Below are 8,196 nucleotides of genomic sequence, written 5' to 3' on the forward strand. Positions count from 1 at the left end.
AAACAAGAGGGAGAAGGCAAGAGGGGAAGGAGTCAGAGACTGTGGTCCAGGAACTGGACACTGTACTTTGAATGCCTGGAAAGAGGAGATAGTTTTGGTTACTATTCACATTTCACAATATGAGATTCATTCCATTTTATAACCTTGATTAAACTTAAATATATATATATATATATATATATATGTGTGTGTGTGTGTGTATTAACATTCCTTAGTTTATTTTGGTTAATGATTGTGAAAAATATAGAAATCCAAGCCAAATATATTGTTTCCTTTTCCATACTCATCCACCTTATGCTGGATAGTACTTTGCTCTCACAAATGGCAGAGTCAAAAGACAGCTGGAATGTAGATCCCTAAGGCCACTAAGATCAGAAAAATGAGAAAATGAAGCTGCTTTTGTCTGAGACATAGAGACTGGGGAGAGAGGATGGCAACTGAATCTGATTCTTTTTGGTTTGTGTTTTGAGATTAGACCTTTCATTATATTCTTCTCTTTCTCCTTTTTTCTCTTTTTTCATGGATGAGGCAGCAGTTTTGGTATGTCACTCACCATCCCTGCCGTGATGTAGAGTGCATGGACTTTGCAATTGTTATGGTACCCCTTTGGCAAACCTGATGTAGTGTTTCCCAGTGAAGGTTGACTCCTGCACCTGCCCTCAGCTACCCTTTTCTAATGCTCATAGAGATCATCTCATCAAGAGTTGTGCTGTGCCTAACACTGTCAAAGATATCTGAGTCCTTCACCAAAACATGGCAACTCAATTATACACCAAAAATGTGGGATTGTGCAAAGGAAATCAGCAAATCTCAACACCAGAGAGTAGTCCCCTTCATCCCTGATGAGTACTTCCGATCAAGGATTCTTTGTTGTATCTCTCCATCTGTCTCAGGATCAGGAGTGCAGGACTGGAGCCTGGGATTGTAGATCAGGCCATAGTCTGAGAGACTCTACTTTCCAATGAATTCTTGAGAAAAATAGATCTCATGTATGTCCACATGTGCTTTACTACATACATCAATACCCTAAGAAATGCTGTGTGACGTCCTGGATCCCAACATGACATGGAGCATGACCACCATGGGGGTCAGCCTCTGCCACCTAGGGCACCCTAGACAGATTCAGAAAAACAGGGTCATAGGCCTCAGATGCTGCAGACATTGTACCTCTCGCTTTCCATCAAAATTCTGTTTTATATTTTGATTTACATAGTATCTGTGTTATTTTTTCTCCCCTTAACTATATCTTGACTGTGTTGTAAATTCAGAGATTGTGTATCATAGTTTTTGATACTCTATTTTGCATTGAGCACAGAGCCTGGCACAGTTTAGATGTTTAGGAAAATTTGCTTTGTTATAATAAATTAATAGGTACAAATTGTAACAGGAGACAGATTAAATCCAATCACAGATAAAGACTCTTGTTCAAGCTCCTTTAAAAAAAAGGAATCACCTTTGATAATACATTTCATGAAATATCTGTATCTTATCAACACCGTGTAGTCATTTGGGGTTGCACCATGCATGTAGCAACACCAAGGCAAGTCCATTTATGAGACAATCCCTGATTTAGTTTTTAAAAGAAGGCTTATGCCCGATATTATTCAGAAAAATGCCTCAGGTCCTCTGGCTCAGACTACAGAAGTATTTTTTTCTTGAGAGAAGCAGCTCTTATTTGGGTTTGTCTTCACAGTAGTGCTCTATCTATATAAACTTATTTAATCCTCACAATAACCCTTGAGGTATGTATTATTAACCTCCATTTTAGACATGAAGAAACTGAGGGACAGAGAAGTAATCTCTGTGTGCCTAAGGTCAGGGAGCTGGTGGGGAATAACGGTACTGGGATTTGTATCTGGACAGTCTAGTGCCAATCAACATGTTTTATAATCATACATATGTACAGGTTTGCCCCACTCTTACTGCCCAGTCCTAGTATTGCCTTTTCCTCATATCCTCAAGATATTGTATTTCCAGCCCTGACTTTCATACCACACCCTTATAACACTTTCTCATCATGTATCCACTACCACTGTTCTTACTACTCTGCTGCTATATCTTTCTTAAAGTCATCTGTGAAATTTTTTATCCATTCTCATGATCCTTCTTGATGTATCTGTAACATTAGCCTCATTCTTCTTTTAGTTAATTTCCCTTCCACCTCATTATTATAAGCATCCCCATAGGATGCTTTCAAGAGAATTATCCTTAGAAAAGTATAATAAGAGCTGGCAAGCCAAGAAGACTATAGTCCAAAGCAGGTACTCAACGATAAGTTCCTGAACTACAGTTTAGTTGGACTTGGATGGGTCACGAGGAGAAAAAGAAGTCAAAGTTGACTTCCAGGTTTTGGACCTGGGTCACAGAAAAAGTGCTAGATAGGGAAAATAGTAAAGTCTATAAAAAGAGCTGATTTGGGATATAAGATTAAAACTTTAACTTAAAAGCTTGAAGTACTATAAGAGCACCCAGATTAAAATATCCATCAAGCAATTGAAAATACAAAGTGAAAATTTATGAGGGTAAGTGAAATGGAGATAAAGACTGTAGAATTATTTGTTTGGAGATGTTGGCTGAAGCCGTGAAAACAGGTGAGATTGTAAGAGAGGGAATGTTGAGAACAACTGAAAATTCATAATGGCCCATTACATGAGAAATAAAATACAAAATAGTCAACTTAAAACTTAAAGTCTTTCAGACATTCCAAGATGGTGGAGTAGGAGGATGTGGAGTTCATCTCTCATGCACAAATGCATCAAGAATACATCTACAAATGGAACAATTCTCACAGAACACCTGATAAACACTAGCAGAGGACCTCAGACACCTAAAAGGACAAGAAAGATCCCCATGTAACTGGATAGGATGAAAGAAAGAAGGGAAAAGGAAGAGGAGAGGAAGCAGGATGAGACCTGCTCCCCTGGCAGGGAGCTGAAGGTGAGGAGAAGTTCTCACATCTGGGAAATCCCCCTTACTGGTGGGAAGATCAACTGGGACAGAAAGTGAACTTTAGGGGCTCAGAGGAGAACACAGCAACTGGTTGGTGACAGACAAGACAGACTGAGACCTATACAGATGGTCCATGCCTCGGCCCTGTGTACTCCAGTCTCAGACGGGTGTCCACAAATGTGCGTGGGGGCTGGGTGCTGGAACGTGGTGTTTGGAGAGCAGACTGGATGAAGGGATTGCTGTTGTCTGTGAGGAGACGTGAATAAGTAACTCCACAACGGGAAATGCTCATGGAGGAAGCCCAGATTGCCACAGAAAGGAAACACCATTGTTGAGTGATACACTAAGGGCAAGGCTGCCATTGCAGCCTCTCTTCTCATGCTCTGGCTCCTGTCTCCACAGGCACTAGAGAGGGCTTCTACTGGAGCTGGGTCATGTGCCCCTGCCATCACCTCCTCCCCCCTCCCCCCACTGTGCCTGAGTGGCACACTTGCTCCGATTGCTCCCAGACAAGCTCACACATTTCAATCACTACCCCAGCATCCTCCTGCCTGGGTGGCCCACTTGCCCCAATTGCTGCCTTGGCTCCTTCCTGGCTGATAGGCTCATTTGCTCTGGCAACCTCAAGAGCAGACTCCATGGCAGGAACACATGAAGAAGTGGGGCTGAAACCACAGCTGAACCCCGGGACTGTGAGACAACAGAAGAAGGACTGAACTCTCTCCCTACGGGTGCATAAACCATGGAGTTACACTTCCCCTGACAGCTTCCTAAATTCAGCACCCATGAAACATCGAAAAGGACAACAAGTGCTCCTGCAGTTGGAAAAGGTCTGGCTTTAGCAGCTGTGGGCTTTGTGGACATGTTCACATGAGGGTTGGGCCAGGCCAGAGTCTGAGATGCCTCCATAGCTCCCACAGTGGGTCCAGATGTATGACTACTGCAGTCCTGGGACCTGACCTCAGTGAATCTGCACTGGTGGCACAGTGAAAACAATGCCTGAGAGTCACCAGGGCCAATTGCCATCATACCTACAGGTAAGATGAGACTAAGAGCAGTGCCAATAATAGTTTACTTTGTAAGCCTGTACAACAGGAGAAAGGAGACAACATAGGAGGAATACTCAGTGGCTTTTCTCCAAGTGGGAGTGCTCCAATCCCACCTACTTCACACCACAGATCAGAAACACACGTAAAAACAGATCTGGGGGCCTCTACTCCAAATAATAAGGAGCAGACCCCGGCCATGACAGGGCAGTGACAACCACAGAGCAAAGCGGGGGGCCCTGCTCAGTATCCAGGGCAGGCTCTGGACAACACAGCACCAGTCAAACCCCCTATCGAGGGGATAATGGCACAAGCCTCTGGGTCAACCTCACCCACCAGGGGGCAGACACCCAGAAGCAAAAGGAACTACGATCCTGCAGCTTGCAGAAAGGAGACCACAAACATAGTAAGTTAAACAAAATGTTACAACAAAGAAATAGTTGCAGATGAAGGAGCAAGATAAAAACCTACAAGGACAGCTAAAGGAAGAGGAGATAACCAATCTAGCTGAAAAATAATTCAGAGTAATGAGAGTAAAGATGATCCAAGATCTCAGAAAAAGAATGGAGGCACAGATCAAGAAGATACAAGAAATGTTTAACAAAGACCTAGAAGAACTAAAGAACAAACAAACAGAGATAAACAATAGAATAACTGAGATGAAAAATATACTGGAATGAATCAATAGTAGAAAAAATGAGGCAGAGGAATGGATAAGTGAGCTGGAAGACAGAATGGTAGAAATTACTGCAGCAGAACGGAATACGGAAAACAGAATGAAAAGAAAAGAAAAGAGTCTCAGAGACATCTGGGGCAACATTAAATGCACCAACATTAGAATTATAGGGGTCCCAGAAGAAGAAGAAAAAGAGAAAGGGCCTGAGAAAATATTTGAAGAGATTATAGTCGAAAACTTCCTTTACAGGAGAAAATAGTCACCCAAGTCCAGGAAGTGCAGAGAGTCCCATACTGGGTAAACTCAAGGAGGAACATGCCAAGACACATACTAATCAAACTAACAAAAATTAAATACGAAGAAAAAATATTAAAAGTAACGAGGGAAAAGCAACAAATAACATGCAAGGGAATCCCCATAAGGTTATCAGTGGATTTTACAGCAGAAACTCTGCAGGAGAGAAGGGAATGGTGTGATATGTTTAAAGTGATGAAAAGGAAAAACCTAAAATGAAGAATACTCTACAAAGCAAAGCTCTCATTAAGATTTGACTTAGAAATCAAAAGCTTTACAGACAAGCAAAAGCTAGGATAATTCAGCACCACAAAACTGGCATTACAACAAAGTATAAAGGAACTTTTCTAGGTAGAGGGGTAAAAAAAGAGGCCACAAATAGAGCCAAGAGAATCACAAATGGGAAAGCTCACTGGTAAAGGCAAACATACAGTGAAAGAAGGAAATCATCCATACACAAATATGATGTCAAAACCAGCAACCATGAGAAGAGAGTACAAATGCAGGAAATGGGAATTGAATTTGAAATTAAGAGACCAGCAACTTAAAACAATCTTGTATATATGTAGACTGCTTTATCAAAATCTTATGGGAAATGTCAACTAAAAAATTACAATAGATACAGACACAAAAAAGAAAAAGCAACATAAACACAGCACTAAAGATGATCATAAAACCACAAAAGAAGAGAACACAGGAGGAAGGGAAGAAAAATAATCTACAAAAACAGCCCCAAACAAATAAGAAAATGGCAAAAGGAACATACACATTGATAATTACCTTAAATGTAAATGGTTTAATGCTCCAGCCAAAAGACATAGACTGGCTGAATGGATACAAAAACAAGACCAATAAGTATGCTGCCTACAAAAGAACAACTTCAGTCCTAGGGACACATACAGACTGAAAGTGAGGAGCTGAAAAATGATATTCCATGCAAATGGAAATCAAAAGAAAGCTGGAGTAGCAATTATCATCTCAGACAAAATAGACTTTAAAATAAAGACTATTACATGAGACAAAGAAAGACATTACATAATGATCAAGGGATCAATCCAAGAAGAAGATATAACAATTGTAAATATATTTGCACCCAAAAGAAGAGCACCTCAATGTATACAGCAAATGCTAATAGCCATAAACGGAGAAATCGACACAATAATAGTGGGGGACTTTAACAACCCACTTATACCAATGGACAGATCACCCAGACAGAAAATTAATAAGGAAACACAAGCCTTAAATGACATATTAAACCAGATAGATTTGATCGATATTTATAGAATATTCTGTCTGAAAGCAACAGAACACATTTTCTTCTCAAATGCTCATGGAAGATTCTCCAGGATAGATCACATCTTGGGTCATGAATCAAGCCTTGGTAAATTTAAGGAAATTGAAAACATATCAAGCATCTTTCTGGCCACAGATTAGAAATCAATTACAGGAGAAAAAAATAGGTAAAAAACACAAACACATGGAGACTAAACAATATGTTACTAAATAACCAGTGGATCACTGAAGAAATCAAAGACAAAATAAAAAATACCTAGAGACAAATGACAATGAAAACATAATGATCCAAAACCTATGGGATTCAGCAAAAGCAGTTCTAAGAGGGATGTTTACAGCACTATAATCTTACCTCAAGAAACAAGAAAAATCTCAAATAAAAAACCTAAACTTGGGCTTCCCTGGGGGCACAGTGGTTGAGACTCTGCCTGCCGATGCAGGGGACATGGGTTTGTGCCCCGGTCCGGGAAGATCCCACATGCTGCAGAGCAGCTAGGCCCGTGAGCAATGGCTGCTGAGCCTGTGCATCCAGAGCCTGTGCTCCACAATGGGAGAGGCCACAACAGTGAGAGGCCCGCATACTGCAAAAAATAAAATAAAATAAAATAAACCCTAAACTTACACCCAAAGCAACGAGAGAAAGAACAAACAAAACACAAAGTTAGTAGAAGGATAGAAATCATAAAGTTCAGAGCAGAACTAAATGAAATAGAGCCAAAGAAAACAATAGCAAAGATCAAGGAAGCTAAAATTTGGTTCTTTGAGAAGATAAATAAAATTGGTAAACTGTTAGTCAGACTCACCAAGAAAAAAGGGGAGAATACTCAAACCAATAAAATTAGAAATGAAAAAGAATTCACAATGACCACCACAGAAATGTAAAGGATCATAAAAGACTACTGCAAGGAATGATATGCCAAAAAAGGAACAAAATAGAAGAAATGGATAAATTCTTAGAAAGGCACAACCTTCCAAGACTGAACCAGGAAGAAATAGAAAATCTGAACAGACCAATCACAAGTACCGAAATTGAAACTGTGATTAAAAATCTTCCAACAAACAAAGGTCCAGGACCAGATGGCTTCACAGGCGAATTCTATCAAACATTTTGGAAAGAGTTAACACCTACCCTTCTGAAACTCATCCAAAAAACTGCAGAGGAAGGAATACATCCAAGCGCAATGTATAAGGCCACCATCACCCTGATACTGAAGCCAGACAAATATATCACACAAAAAAGGAAAATTACAGGCCAATACCACAGATGAACATAGACACAAAAATCCTCAACCAAATACTAGCAAGCCAAATCCAACAATACTTTAAAAGGATCATACACCATGATCAAGTGGGATTTATCCCAGGGATGCAAGGATTTTTCAATATACACAAATCAATCAGTGTGATACACAACATCAGCAAATTGCAAAATAAAAGCCATATGCTCATCTCAATAGATGCAGAAAAAGCTTTTGACAAAATTCACCACCAAGTTGTGCTAAAAACTCTCCAGAAAGTAGGCATAAAGGGAACCTGTCTCAACATAATAAAGGCCATATGTGACAAAACCACAGCAAACATCATTCTCAATGGTGAAAAACTGATAGCATTTCCTCTAAGGTCAGGAACAATACAAGAGTGTCCACTCTCACCACTATGATTAAATGTAGTTTTGGTAGTCCTAGCCACAGCAGTTAGAGAAGAAAAAGAAATAAAATTAATACAAATTGGAAAAGAAGAAGTAAAACTGTCACCATTTGCAGATGACATGGTACTATACAAAGAAAATCCTAAAGATGCTACCAGAAAATTACTAGAGCTAATCAATGAATTTGTTAAAGTAGCAGGATACAAAATTAATACATGGAAATTTCTTGCATTCCTTTACACTAACAATGAAAGATCAGAGAGAGAAATCAAGGAAGCACTCCCATTCAC

At 39.9% G+C, this 8,196-nt stretch overlaps 1 pseudogene; it reads right to left on the minus strand.

The window, feature by feature from the left end:
* Window positions 1-315: 315 nt before the first annotated feature.
* On the minus strand, window positions 316-3,975 carry LOC136132513 (malectin-like; annotated as a pseudogene).
* Between the last annotated feature and the right edge of the window lie 4,221 nt (window positions 3,976-8,196).

This window comes from Phocoena phocoena, chromosome 13 (genome assembly GCF_963924675.1).
Source record: "Phocoena phocoena chromosome 13, mPhoPho1.1, whole genome shotgun sequence".
Lineage (NCBI taxonomy): Eukaryota > Metazoa > Chordata > Mammalia > Artiodactyla > Phocoenidae > Phocoena > Phocoena phocoena.